Source organism: Lactuca virosa, chromosome 2, assembly GCF_052849685.1.
Source record: "Lactuca virosa cultivar CGN04683 chromosome 2, Lactuca_virosa_CGN04683_v6, whole genome shotgun sequence".
NCBI lineage: Eukaryota > Viridiplantae > Streptophyta > Magnoliopsida > Asterales > Asteraceae > Lactuca > Lactuca virosa.
Window position 1 is genome coordinate 253,716,709 of NC_136427.1, and position 16,588 is coordinate 253,733,296.

Below are 16,588 nucleotides of genomic sequence, written 5' to 3' on the forward strand. Positions count from 1 at the left end.
CCGCTACTGCTCTGTCACTATTGATCAAAATGTCGCCGGTAAAAACAATTGTCGCCGCTAATGCTATTGTCGTCTGTAATACCTCATGTAGCCGCTAATGCTCCCGTCGTCGTCGCTAATAGTGTCGCCGGTAATAACATTTTTTATTTTTTTTAAAAAAAAATTTAATCAACGATTTTGGTGCAAAAAAACCGATACATAAGGACATTAAATGCAAAAAAATGTATATAATATCGGACTAGGTACGAATAGTGTAAGTACATTATATATAATTAATTTCATACCAAAATAAACAACCAAAGGTTTATAATTACAACAAGCTAGTACCAAAGTGTCAAGACTAGTCTAACCTACAAAACACAAACTAATTATCCAACGAACCATCACCTCCGTTCCCGTCGTTTCCTCCATGATCTTTCCCCGATTGAAAAAACGCATAAAGCTCATCTCTACATGTCAGGTCGTTGAGCATTTCCCGAAGATTTTCCAACTACATAATAAATAACAACATATATAAACTTATAAGTTAAATTATCAAACATAAACAAAAAAACTACCAAAGTACTTACTATTTTAAAACTAGGGACAAAAAACCAAAGTACATTGCTATTTATTGCACTTAAAACATAAACAAAATTACAAACACATTTACCAAATCAACATGTATTTATTGATGCCAAAGTACATTGCTATTTTTAAACTATGGACAAAAAACCAAAGTACATTGCTAATTTTTGCACTTAAAACATAAGCACAATTACAAATATAATTACCAAATCAACGTGCATTTATTGATGCCAAAGTACATTGCTATTTTTAAACTAAGACAAAAACCAAAGTACATTGCTATTTCTTGCACTTGGGACAAAAAACCAATTACCAAAGTTTTTAGCAAATAATCACCACAAACCAAAATTACCAAATCAACATGCATTTATTGAAATTAAATAATCTTGTTTTACTTGTGATGGTTGTGATGACTGTGGTAGTGGCTGCGATGGCTGTGAAATCGCCGGTATAGCAGAAAGTTTTCGGCCGATGCCTTTGATCTGGCCACGTCGTTCACCTAATACTCTCTCGAAAGTAGATCTTTCTTAAGCGGGTGTTAACTCTCTTTCACCTTCTGACCCTTGCGTTTGTTCTAAGAGCTCTTTCACTAACCGATTCTGTGTTTTCAAAAAGTGATTAACAATTAAGTATAAATAAACACTTAATTATATTATAAAATTATAGTTAAGTACTTATGTATTGTTGTTCTGCCTCGACACTAACAAATACACCATTCCTATCGATATGAGCCTTGCGAAACGTTTCCACTCTCCCTAGGTTCGGTTTAACATTAAAAATTAGGTTATATTTAAAAAAATAATAATAATAAATATCGTACGTTACCTACTTATAGCAAGTATTGTTATACGATCTCGACCCCCAACGGTTCACAATCGTTTGCATTTCACAGACTTTTTTGTTCCTTTCTGAAGCAGCTATGTGTTCAGCCGTTTGAAAATACTCAACTATTTTCATCCAATTATCAACATCCATATCATGTGAGGGGTTGACTAATGCTCTCGGGATATCCTCATAGCCTCCAACTTGCAAAAAATATTCCTTTGCCTTAGATTTACGCTTTCGATAACCTTTTAACAAAGCCGCTTCAAAACTCTCTAACAACATAGCAGCGTCTGGATCCCGGGACATCCCATCCAAATCAAACTTTCTCTATAAAACCAAAAAAAAAGTTATCCAAGTAAAAACCAATCATAATTAACCATATAAAATATTCTTATATAAATAATTTTTCCCTAAATGCTATTTTACTGTATCCTTTATCGCGGGGGAAACTTTTTTCCAAGTCCATTTATCAAAAGGGACCATCCGCCACATTATTTTCCCAACTTCGCGCGTAAACCTGTCCTTCAGATCTCGTACGAGATCATATGTCATATCCCTATCATACTCCATGTCAATCGGTTTGCCCTTATTATGTAAGATCGCTCTTTCAAGCTTAAGGTTTTTCGTTTTTCCTCGGACTCTCCTGTGTGGCACTACTACAAATATAATTAAAAATTATTAGAAATGATATTTTATAATAACCGGATAAAAATAGTAAATAACAATTCATAATAAGACTTACCATCCTACTCATGCTGACCAGCACCTCTACCACTTGGGAAATATGGGTCCTCAACTCCATCACCCCCATGTCCACGACCCTTAACAGCAACCATGATGTACAAAAACAAGAGCTATATCAACATCGTTGCCTGCAAAATTATAAAATATACAGATACAATTTCTATTACAAATACACATAAACTAGGAATCCAAATAAAGTTTCAATTATACATTATACTTTACATGGCGAAATGAATTATAGTATTCTACTTTTTATTTTTTAATTGTAGCATTAAATGACATTAAGATTTATAGCATCCTACTTTTTTTTGTTTTCAATTATAGCATTGTAGTTTTGAGGCTTGCCTAATTAAGTCATAAAAAATTAAGACATCCTACATACATACTTTCTTATTACACACAAATAGACATACATCCATCATACCTATTGTAACATCTGGAATCTTGAGGAATAATTGTGGAAATAAATCCCCTTTCTAGGGTTAGACACGGCGTGTTGGAGGAACCAACAAGACGTGTCTAGATTGAAGAAACGCAACTTTCTTTAAGGTCAACACAACGTGTTTATGGAGCAACACAACATGTTGGCGGCCGGTGGAGAAAACCCTAATTTTAGGGTGTTGTACCCTATCTAAAGGCCTTAAGTCCTCATGGATGACGTCTTTACCAGCTTCCATTGTCACTAAAACCCTAAAATTGATCTTTAAGTATCTTGGGGGTGTTCTTGAGCTAGTAAGAAGTTCTTGGTGCTCATTTTTGGTCTTTGTGAAGGAAGAGGAGATCTTGAAGTTGCTTTGCTTGGGGAAAAGGCTTTGGATCCAGAATCATCATCATGTGGGGAAGCTTTATGAGGTATCAAGTTTGCATATTGTATTGTATATGTTTAGATCTCTTCATAGTTAGTTTGTTGTGCTTTTGGTCCCTTTTTGGGTTAATGGATGAGTTAGGTCGTTTAAGGGCTTGTTCTTTCAGACCCGAGTTTGTTTTGGTATCCTTGAGCATAAAAGTGCAAGCTTTATGAGAGTTTTGGTGTTATGAATGCATTAAGTCAATTATTAAGTCCTTTTAAGCTTAAGAGCTTCATTTAGACATGCATGAACGTAAAGTTGGCAACTTTACATGGTTTTCCAGCTTAAGGAAGTCAAATCTATTTTTTGGGGCTATGTCTTTATGGATTAAGTGCTTATTGATCAAGCCCTTGCACTATTAAGCTTATGGATTGAGTCTCGAACCTTTTTGGGTAGTCCCAATGGATAAAGTTGGAAACTTTATCCTTCGAGACCATATGAGAGGCTAGATCTAAGCTTTGGTGCTCTTGGTATTGGAGAAAAGAGCTTATTGTATTAAGCTGTTGAATCTTGGGCTAACGCGTGTTTGCAAGACAACACGGCATGTTGGCTGGGGTTTTCCTGATTATCTGGATGATTGAATAACACGACATGTTTGGTCAACATGGGCTATCGACTTTGACTTTGACCAAAAGTTTGATCAGGGTTGACCTTAGGATGTTTTGGGCCATGTTTAGGCCTTTGGGATTGTTAATTTGAGCCTTGGCTTTTGGGCCAAGTTATGAAGAGGCTAAAAAGGTCTTTTACCCTAGTTTGGACACTTAGTGTGGGTAAGATCCGATTATTGATGGATGTTTATCTTGTGATTGATAGCGCGGGGATTCTTGGGAGCCAGCAGCCAGTGATTCTTTCCGTGAGATTCGGAAGTGCAAGGTGAGTCTTCCTCAGTATACTTACGGGTTGAAGGCACCAAGGCTGGCCCTCTGGATTGTTATCCTGGTTTATCGTATGATGGTGTGCTGTAGTGATCTGTTAGATCGGTATCTTGGTATATAGGATGATGTTATGCTTAGTGATATGTAGATCTGTTTGACTTACTGTAGACTACTATATGATTATCTGTTATATGTGCGCATGTTTGGTCGGTGGCTGAGGTTTCACTGCTTTGTGCGTAAGCCAACAAACCGGGGCATTCCAACCCGATGGTTGAGGGCCTAGGGTATTCCAACCCGAAGGTTGATTGGACCCATAGTACGTTGGCATTCCAACCAGATGGTTGAGGGCCGAGGGTATATATTCTATCCTGAGGATGATTGGAACGATAGTATATTGGCATTCCAAGCCGATGGTTGAGGGTCGAGGTTATTCCATCTCGAGGATGATTGGACCCATAGTATGTTGGTATTCCAACCCGATGGTTGAGGGCCTGGTGTATTCCAACCCGATGGTTGATTGGACCCATAGTATGTTGGTATTCCAACCCGATGGTTGAGGGGCCTAGGGTATTCCAACCCGATGGTTGATTGGACTCATAGTATGTTGTTACTTGTTGGTATATAATATTTGTTCGTGTGGTGGTATTTTGGGGGAACTCACTAAGCTTCGTGCTTACAGTTTTTGGTTTATGGTTTCAGGTACTTCAGTGGACCGTGGCAAGGCGAAGGCGTGACCGTACACATGCTTGGTTTTACAAATAATTGGATCTTGGGAGACTCTGATTTTAAACTGTGACATCCCCAAATTTCACGGCCAGAAAAGACCGATTTGTTTATGCTTTATTTGAAAACCAGAGTATATCTTTAAAGAAATATATTGCGGAATTTGTTCCCAGAAAACATGATAAATATATTATCAAAGAATTTCTGAAGAAATGTATTTTGTTTATATTAAAACTTGGGATGTCATCGTCAATACAAAAACATAAGCATAAACAGACCTTATTTACACTAGTGATTTACATCTCCTTTAATCTCTTAGTGTAATATAGCTTCATATCGATACTTGTGATACAAATATATTGAGTGGGTCAGGTTTTGAAACCTGGTGAGCACATAGTGTTTTCAACCCACAATAATATAATTATTATGTTTAATCATCAAACAATCAACCAAATTACCCATCCCCATTATCTTCTTTATTCTACCCTAAGAATCAGCTATTCCTCGTTCATTTATTCCTAAGGGTTATCCTAAGGAATAGACACAAAGTCCATCGTTACCAGGGTTTATAGATTATAACTAGCAACCACGTAATTCAAAACATCTGGTGAACACTTAGTTCTAAAATACCTAGTGAACACACTCAGTTCTAAAATACCTAGTGAACACACTCAGTTCAAAAATACCTAGTGAACACACTCAGTTCAAAAACACCTACAGGTTACGAACCTGCTAACGTTCTAATGGACTGTTTAGAATAGTCTGTGGTCGTTGTCTTAGATGACTAGATCATCTTAAACATTGAGACCTCTCATCATTTTATTTCATCACACACCAACTATTTCATCTACCCATGTTTTACATCAGCATTTTTGTAGATATAAAATACATATACAACTTAAATCATTTAAAACATGTATAAAATCGTTCGTCCAGCATAGAAAGCAAGTATTCAAATAATATGCACACATAGCACGTATTTTATATAAAATACTTCATATCTATGTGTAAGATGAAAGTAACTATGCACTCACCTTAGTAGCGTGAGTTGATAGAATCTAACTAGAAATGGTCAGCGGTTCGTGATTGCTGGGCTCGGGACGCGTAAGGCCTTCAGCAAACGAGGGAGAGGTAAGAAGATTTACGTGTGAGATTGGCTGAGGTCAAACGTGCTATTTATAGCAAGTTTTTGGACTTTCACGTCGTGAGTTTATAAAACTCACGTTGTGAGCCAAGCCTGCTCACCTCATAGACTTGCCATTTGCGTCCCTAGCTTCGGAAGGTGGCCATATGACTCCTCACGTCGTGATATATCATTGCTCACGTCGTGAGCTTAGAACTTATCCCTTCGTAGCCTCGTCACGCACCTTCTAGGTCCGAAATGTGGCAATTTGACTCCTCACGTCGTGAGAAATCCTTGCTCACGTAGTGAGCTTTTGAGTTATCGTTCCGTAGACTTCTAGCTTCGAAATGTGGCGTTTTGACTCCTCACATCGTGAGAAAAGAGGCTCACGTCGTGAGTGCAGTCAGATTAGGGTTTCTGACACGTGTCATGCCCTCAGACAGCTACATCTTCGGAAGGACATAACTTTTGCATACGAGCTCCGTTTTTGACGTTCTTTATATCCACGCGAAGGTGGAGACGTACTATAAAACTTTCATTTAGAACCCTAAGTCTAAAAAGTACTCTATCATAAAATCACTTTTTATGATTCCCGGTGTCATGTCGGTTTTATCGCGAAACTTCGACAGGTCATAACTTCTTCGTTATAACTCGGATTTCGACATTCTTTATATGTACGGAAACCTTGTGACAGATACTACAACTTAGTTAAGATTATTTATTCTAAATAATCCTCTATCAAAAAGTCATTTTTGACGCTTATCGTCTCTAAATTGACTAGCCCGAATCTACGGACGTTACATAAATAATGTTTTAAAATAATGGATTTGTAACACTTCTGTTAGAAAAAAGTGTTGTTTTGAAAAGTTTTAAATTTTTAAAATTTTTGGGATGTTACAAGTTGGTATCAGAGCCTTGGTTTGAGTGAATTGGAGGAACACTTGTGTGAATCCAGTCTCAAACTAAGGAAAAAGATTTTAAAAATGATTTTCAAATGGTTTTCAAAATAAACAAGGAGGATGCGATGTGTACGATTAGCCGGAGCCAGTAAGTAGACCCCAAATTACCACACTATTATTTGATATTGTGATATGTTAGAACAACATGCTAGTGATAGGCTAGGGATCTTCAGGAATTGCATGATAGAATTGCTTGATTATATGATGCCTGATAGCCTAGGGTTCTTCCTTATATGAAATTGACATCATTACTGTAGTTGCTTAGTGTATGCATCATAGTTATACATAACTAAGATTCTATAGAATGAGAATGTTTGGTTTGGCCTTATTTCATGTTCTTAATTGATGAAGGGCTTAGGGTAGGATCAGATATTTGACTGTCTATAGCATCCAACATTATGTACGATTAGCAGGCACGAGTGGCTGTAGGGTTGGTGGAAGTTTCATGAGTGGATGCAGTGTACATCGGGTCAGCACGAGGAATGATTAGCCACTCTTGAGAGAGTGAGGGCAGGTCGAAGGTGTATCAGAGGTGCCGGGATTTGGAGATCGGGAATTTTGTATGAGAATTCGTTTGATTTTATTATGTTCTAGTACCATTCTACTAAACTGCTCGAATGTGGCTTGCTTTGTGCTTTGTGGGACTCTTAAGTGATGTGAGTTAGCTGTTAAGTGAATACATTAAGTCACATGTAATCAAGCTTGAATAATCTCTGAGTGACGGGTTTGACCCTATTGTGCAGCTCTTGTCTGAGTCCAACCGTTGTAGGGATGAGTCTTTTACTTGAAGGATTATCTGAGCTCTATCACATGTGATTGTGTTCATGAAGTAGCTAACTGACATTATTAGGAGTTCTTCAGCAGCTAATGGCAGGGGAGGCAGGGAAATCCTAGGAGAGCCTAGGAAGTATTTTAGTGCAATTGTTTCGCTGTTGAGCGGGTATTGGGAGTATTATCATGAGTAGGCCTTAGAGGACCCGAGATGATCCGTGATTAAAGTATTGATAGGTGTGGAAGGAAGTATTGGGCCCATACTACTGAAAGCACAAGATCCATACTTGAATCGAGGAAAGTTTTAGGGATTCTAAGGACTGGTCGAGAGAAGATAGCATGGTTGGATACCATGATCAGTGGCAGTAGCTCTGTATCTGTTGATCTTTGGTCATGGTTGCTCAGGCTTGGGGATGGGTCTGGAATGGTTCTGCCCTAGTGGCGAAATTGGTTTGGATTGATTGGTGCAGACCTAAAGGAGCTTATTGGTTTTGAGGTCCCAAGGATTTTGCTCAAGGTCGCGCATTCGAGTCGCTGGACTCAAGGAGGAAACGTTTTATATGAGCGGCTTGGGGATCGCAGCCGAAAGTCGGGTGGTTGATTGATGGTTGGTATGTCGCTATCTATGGTGGGGATTTTACCCTTTCAGTTTCCGAGTTCATGGAAGGAGTGAGTAGGCTTGTGACCTTCAAGGTTGGGATGTAAGCCCAACTTGGGGTCTGTTGGTCGCAATGTTTGGAGACATGATGTCAACCCGGTAGTGTGCATATGGGTTGATGTATTATGGATGCTTTGTGATGTGATTAAGGGTCTGTATTCTTGGGTTATAGCAGGACGGGCACCGGCCTGGCGGTTGGAAGTGTAAGCGACGAGTGTATGTTTTGGGATCATAAGTCGGTATTTGTTTATGCACTTGTATGGGATCCTTAGTGATAAGTGGTCGTGGTTGGGAAATTTTGTAGATATTCAGCTGAAATTCAGGATTCTCTTTGGATTTGTGTGATCCTTATTTGGAAGATCATTCTGTGTATTATCCATTCCCAGGGTCTGGGGATGGGTGTACCTAGTTAAGCAGGGTGAGTTATTGGTTGGTTTCACCACCAGTGGGTGGTATTTCGAACCCTAAGTGGGGGAGAACTGGGTGTTCTACTTGGAGGATCTTTGATCTATTCGGGTTCGTGGTATTGAGGAATGGTTCTTAGGGACCCACGGTGCGAGTTTGTGGAATCTCGGTTCAGGGTTTGGTCAAGGAAGGGGTATATAATAGGTAATGATCGTATGCATTTGTGGAGGAGACTCATGGGTTTTCGCTCATCGGTAAAGGAGTGATCAAGGAGCTCGATGCATATATTGATTCCTATTGGGGGTGCCAATGAATAGATAAGAACCGCTGAGATTACTCAGGTCGAGTATCGGTGGCAGAGGGGAAAATTGTCAGCTGGGTGTAAGGATTTCTAATTATAGTCTAGTTTAGGGCAGGGATAGATCAAGGAATCAATTTCAGAATTTGGTGCGTTCGGCCCCGTAAGGGTTTTGGTTCATTCGATTTAATGTCATGCATTCACGATTATTGGTCGCATTGTTTGTATTTCAGCAAAGGGTCTTTGAAGGTTTTGAGTGTGGCAGTTGAAGTTCTCTGGATGCGTCATCTTATCATCAGATTTAGTATGTTTTAGGTTCCTTTGGTCGCTGGGTATGCTTACCCTCAATGGCGGTGTGGGATTTTGGTTCATAGCAGTCTTGTGTTGGGTGGTAATCAGAGTCGTCTCGGAAATCAAGTATGGAATCTTGTTTTGATCAAGTATGGAATCTCGTGTTCAGTCTGAATCAAGTATGGAATCTTGTTTTGATCGATCATGAGGATGTCTTCTGTTAAGATTGAGGTTCGTTGTTCGATAGAACCTTGGTACTTCTGCCCTTTTTGGATGAGGTTATGGGGTTCTCAGGATATGCATTATGGTAATTAATTGTGACTATGTGAGCTGGATAAGATAACATTGGGGCTTGGATTGATTTATATGCTTGGTGGTGATAGCCTTGAAATTGGATCAAGGGTGCAACCGGTTATCCTATTCTTGGATCGGGTGTGACCATGATTTCATTGAGTTTTGCAATGGTAGCAACTTGTTTTGTGAAGGAATTGGGTTTGGTTTAGTTATGGCATTGTTATGCTCGGTTAACGTTGAGAGAGACGTTGTTTAGGTCCATGCGGGGCAGTGAAAAGAGGTTGAGAGCCTGTTGGCCCGTGATGTGGGTCGCGAGTGCCAGGAAGAATATGTAATGTCGACAAGATCGGTGTGATAGCGGGAGCATTCCAGTCATGGGCTGAGGGCCAGGTAAGGCATTCCAGACTCATGCTGAGGGCTCGGTGGCAATCCAGACCTATGCTGAGGACCTTGTAAGGGTACTTTTGGTATTGATGCATTAATGGATGTCGGGAGACAAAATCAGCTGGTTTGGATAAATGGAAACAATTAAAGGTGGTTGAGAGTATCTACCGTGTATCAGAAAGTCTCTCGGAATGTTTACATTATAATCTTGTTTGCTCGCCAGCTGTTATGAGGGGTTGATTATCAAGGTTGGGAACCGGTTATGAAGTCTCAAATCAAAGTTCTTCATTAATGTATCTGGTGCTTTACCTAATGGGGGTACATCCGAATTGTTAAGGATTGGAGGTAAATGTGGGATTCCTAGAATTCTCATCTTTGCTTGTAGGAGCAGTGGTTGGAGTGGCGTGTCAGGGAGTCACGGGTTAATTAAAGGATTTTGGTGCATCTTATGGATTTTGGATTAGTAGAAAATTTGTGATTTATGTGTTTGGGTTCTTTTCAGATAAGGTATTGAATTCCTGGTTTTGAGCTAGGTAGTGATGGTTGTCTTTTATCATGGATCTGGTAGGTGGTATGGATATATGTTCTCGGGTATCTGTAAATTCGGCCAGGCTGGATAGGTTGTTCGATTCGGGTTTTGAAGTTGAGTCCTTGTGGGGGATGTTTTGTTTGGTGCTATCTGTCATGGAGTCTAAAATTGTTTAGGGTTTTCAAATTTCAGGTATAGCGGTTGGGTATCATCTATTTTTTATTCGGAATCAGTAAGGGTGGGCGGTCATCAGAGCGGGGTGACTTCCCTAGTCATTTTTGGGATTCAGGGAGTTCAATCAGGATCATCATTCATAAGAGGAGATAGTACGGAATGATTTCGAGGACAAAATCTAATTTAAGTGGGGGAGAGTTGTAACACTTGGAATCTTGTGGAATAATTGAGGAAATAAATCCCCTATCTAGGGTTAGACACGGCGTGTTGGAGGAACCAACACAGCATTCTAGGTTGAAGAAATGTGGCTTTCTTTAAGGTACTTTAGTGGATCGTGGCAAGGTGATGGCGTGACTGTACACATCCTTGGTTTTACAACTAATTGAATCTTGCGAGACTCTGATTTTAAATAATTTTTTAAAATAATGGTTTTGTAACACTTCTATTAGACAAAAGTGTTGTTTTGAAAAGTTTTAAATTTGTTGAATTTTTGGGATGTTACACCTACACACACACACACACACACACACACACACATATATATATATATATATATATATATATATATATATATATATATATATATATATATATATATATGGCTAGGTTATAATGTGGATGGACAATTATTGTGTGGACAATGCTATTCTATGAGAATTACTAAGAGAATAAGTTGTTTAGCAATGCGACTACGTTCAATCTTACAAAGATATCGTCATTTTCATGCATTCTCACTAATTCTTATTTATTTTTGTTCTCACAAATCGTTTTCCATTCATTTTCATTCTGACAGAATACGATTCAATAAACATTCTGACAAAATTCTAACAGAATAAGAATAATAATAAAAAGTGTATAATAACCTTATAGACGATTTAATTAGTGAGAATGTGTGTTAATGACAATAGTTATTTAAGATTGAACGTATTTATATTATCAAACAACATATTTTCTTTATCATTATCACAGAATAGCATTGTCCACACGTCCGCACAATAGATGTCAATCCACATTTGAACCTAACTATATATATATATATATATATATATATATATATATATATATATATATATATATATAATATACAATATATACAAATACACATATGCATACATTATACACACATAAAATTTTAATCGCATACAAATACACATATACACAATACACATACATTCATCATACATATACACATATATACAATACAAATACATACAATACATACATTTAAACAAAATGGACTCATAAACATATAAACTGTTGGATTAAACAAATTCGCATAATAAATACCAAATATCATATGTTTTCCTACTATCAAATTTATGAAAAAATCGTTAGATTTCTTATCATAACCTTGAATATGTATTTTAGCTCATAAAAGTTTGCATACCATCTGTTTTAGCTCAAATAACATCTGTTTGGATACCAAATACCATCTATTTGCATACCAAAGAGAATCACTAACCTGAAATCGAAATCAGAAGCAGTTGTGGTGGTGTTTCCGCTGGAAAAATCTGCAATGGCGGTGGCCTCGCCGGAGCAGCAACAACTATGGTTGTTTTGTGGATTTCTTGATCAATAAAAAAATTATCTTAGAGTGGAAACACTTCAAAGGAGAAAAACCGACAGGATGGACGAGAAATTACTTACCGTCGGCAGTTTTGTGGTCGAAGGGTCGCTGAAAAACACACCTAATCGCTAGTAAACACCAAAAAATCGCCGGTATAAAAACCCTCTGTGGTGTTCCTGTCGGTTAGAGGTGGTAATCGGCTGGTGAACGACCTTAAGCTTTCCAAAGGGTCGGAGTGGAGTCGTAATCGCCGAAGAAGAGAAGTGGGAGTGATAGTGAGAAAGCAGAACGTCGACAGGGGGATGATATCGACTTAGGCTATTACCAATGACGATAATAGCGGCGATATGGAGCAATAACGGAGACACTCGATGGTAAATGGAGGGAAGTTGTCGCGGTCAACATTTTTTAGGGTATTAGCGGCGACGGGGTCGCCGCTATTTCTGTCGTCGGTAATAATCTTGTACGACGCGCATCATTTAACCGTTGGTTTGGAATTAAGATTGACGGCTATGGTGAAGCCTAGACATTTGACACATATCGAGGTTTTTTAGCAATACCGACGATGGTATTAGCGACGATAAAGGCATTACCGACGACATATTTGAAATCTCGTCGGTAATGCCTTTGTCGCCGCTAATAATGTCGCCGGTATTAAACGTATTTCTTGTAGTGTATCAGTTAGATTTTCAGCTAACAGCTAGCCTTTCAGATAGTATGTCAAACATAGCCTAAATCGTAGCTAAAGATACAACATTTATGTGAAAAGAATTGAACAAAATTTATCATATTAGATGTCATAGTGATGCCGCATAAGATCACTAATAGAGCAATGCCTTTTTACCTATGAAAATGATTAGAAACGTATTTACGATAATAGCAACATATAATATTTTTGAAATTCACAACGATAATTGGCAAAAATGCTTTTTTAGGATTCAATATCCGTCGGAAACTTGTAGGATTTCTATTATTATCATTATTATTATCTTTATTGTTGTAATTATTTTTATTATTAATATTATTATTATTATTATTATTATTATTATTATTATATTTAAGTCATTCAAATCAATGCAATGTCATTACGATTTCAGTGATAGCAGGTCATCATTTGGAATGCATTGTCGATACAAATACAAATCAACAATTAATTTTTATTCTTTTAATAATTTGTAGTAATTGTCTCTAAGGTTTAGTCTATTTTGTAGGTTTGGTCCAACTATTGAGAAATTAATAGAACCATCCATGTGGTTTGGAGAAATTACAATTGTGGTCTCTCGTCTCGAAAAAAAAAACATTTTTTATCCTTTCTATATTTCAATATTCCTTTTCTTTTCCTTTTACCCATTTAGGATATAAAATAATAAAAAATTAATAGCGGTTCCACTTACCCGACCCAACCTACCTCACCCGTTTTTTTCTACCTTTCTCGTTCTTCTGTATACATATCCATCATTGCCCGCCTAAGGTTTTTTGTTGATCAATCACCTCTAAATTCATCTTCATGATTGAGTATCTAAAACTTTGCGCTTCTAGTTTTATTAACATCATTCAAATGTTTCTATCTTGTTAGACACATTTTATGCATATTTTAGTATATCTATTTCATGCATTCACATCACATTTAGGGTTATTTCCTTTTTCGGACTTTTATGTAAATATGTGGAACTATTTGATTTGCATATTTTTTGATGGATTTTAGGTGATTTGAAGCTTGGAACACTCTTAGGATGTTATTGATAGGTTTTATGGGTTTTAAATCCATGCATGAGTCAGAAAATTACTTGACTCTTATGTTACATGCACCCTATTTGGATCTATGTTTTCTCTATTGATAGCAATAACCTATGAATATCAAAAACCCTAACGGAACACTATAATAATCGAATTTTACATAGAGTTAGGGTTTACATACCTCTTGATTATTATAGCAAATAATCACATCCATATACTTCTTGAGAACCTTGGAAAGCAAGCACCATAAATCTAATGCATCTAATGGTTTGTACCCAAAACCCTATAATGAAGAGGAGAGAGGGGAGATGGATAGAAATTTCGTTCTTATGCTTGTAGGTAAAGGTATGAACGAAAATAATGAGCCAAGGTGTAACATCCCAAAAATCACAACAAATTTTAACTTTTCAAAAACAACAATCCAAAACCATAATGTTTACAAAACCATTATTCCAAAAGTGTATTTCAGTAATCAGAGTATCCCAAAATCCAATAACATGAAAACTGAAGGATGTACACCATCACGCCTTTGCCTTTCCATGATCCTCTGAAGTATCTGAAATAATAACTAAAATTGTAAGCCAAAGCTTAGTGAGTTCCCCTAAAATACCACCACATAACATAACAAACAACAACATATATACAGAGCCTTCAACATGATTGGACCGCCGCATCGGGCCTTCGGCCTATTTGGACCGCCCACCAGGCCTTCTGCCTGACTGGACCGCCTCGCAGGCCTTTAGTCTATCTGGACCGCCCTGGGTATCTTGGCCTTCTGTACCATCTGGTCCGCCTTAACCCAGTAAACCATAACATAGCGATATAAACATTATCAATCAATAATCAGCAAACACAGGTAGTCCTACAGATTTACCAGTCTAATCACATAACTAGTAAACGCATATCTCAGCATAACAACATACAACAAACCAGGATATCTAATCCAATGGTCCAGCATTGGTGCATTCGACCCATGAGTATAGTGTGGAAAATTCACCTCTCAGTCCGAAGTGAATGCTGATCAGAACACAACTTCGAAAGCACTACTGATTACCTAAACGAAACCGAGACTTAAGATTAGTTAACAATCCCAATGCCCAAAATATTCAAACCACTCTTAGGTCAACATTGGTCAAAGGTCAAAGTCAACAACTCAGCCGAGCCAACCCAGCTGAGTCAGCTCAGCCGAGTACGCTGGGCGTACTCAGCAAAATGTAGGGCGTACTCGATAGTTGACCCGGAAACGGGGGCTTGACCGCATATGCGCAATGTACCAATTGGTACGCCCACGTACATGACTGAACTTCTTCTTAACGCAATAAGTGCTTAATACTTAAGCTTTTACGTCCAAATTGCAGATCCAAGTCCCAAATATGGTTCTTGACCATAAAGTTTCGAACTTTATTGTCTTGCATGGACAAAAAGTTCTAAATGCTAGAACCCCCAACCTCTTAATCCATTAAGGCAACCAAGCACATGTATGGGGAAGATTTAAGAGCCAAGACCCTATTTTTATGCTTCTAAACTTCTCAAAACATCTTAAAGGACAGTCTAAATGGGCTGGAGCATGACATACCCAAAAAGGTCAAGACTTAGGACCAAAATGCTCATGAATCAAAAACTTAGCAAGATCTAAGGAATTACAAGCCAAGTTTAAAGCCTTATACCTCTTGGAGGTTGATAGATAGGTGAAGATCCTAGATCCAAAACTTCTTCAAGCTTCCAAGGTGGTTCTACTTCCTTCTTTCTCCTTCAAGACCAGCAAAAACACACACAAGGGTCAAGAATGCTTAAACAAGTAGTGAAGGTTTGCTAAGATCGTATGGAGGTGTAGGAGGCTGATGAGGGATGAGGTTTGGAGGCCATAAAGTTGGTTAAATTAGGTCTAAACCCTAAACATTAGGGTTTGTGATCTCGCCACGTAGGCCCTGCGTACATGCCCACGCCCCATTATTTACAAAAATGCCATTATGGGCCTTTTTGCAACATCACACACAAATAAGTGATAAAATGCAAAAATATTTATACTTAGGGTTAAATTTTGATTTACCTCAAAAGTAGGGTGTTACAATTCTCCCCCACTTAAATTAGATTTCGTCCTCGAAGTTATCTACTGCAAAAACTCTGGGTAATGCTCCCTCATCTCTGCCTCGGATTCCCGAGACCTTGGAATCCTTCCGATACTACCACTGGACCTTGACCTACGATACCACTTTGTTGCGCAAGGCCTTTATCTTCTGATCTTAAATCTCCACTGGCTTTTCAATGTAATTCAGGTGATCATCAACCTGAACATCATCGAAAGGAACAACTGTTGAATCATTAGCCACACACCTCCGTAGCTGCAAAGCATGGAAGGTGCTGTGAGTCTGACTGAGCTCCTCATACAAATCCAACCTGTAAGCTACCTTGACAACTCTGGAAATCACCCGATATGGCCCAATATACCAGGGCCCCAACTTGCCCCTCTTCCTGAAGCGTATTACACCCTTCCAGGGTTATACCTTCAACAAAACCATGTCACCGGCCTGAAACTCCAACTCAGATCGACGCCTGTCGGTATAACTTCTTTGTCGACTCTGGGCGGTTTGCAATCTCTATCTAATCTGCTAAATAAATTGTCGTCCGAAGGACTACCTCAGTCCTCCCCACGACCCTGTGACCAACCTCTCCCCAACATACTGGGGTGCGACACTTCCTCCTATAGAGAAGCTCGAAAGGCGGTGCACCAATGCTGGAATGATAGCTGTTGTTGTAAGAAAACTCAGCTAGAGGGAGGTAGGACTCCCAACTCCCACCAAAATCAATCATGTAGG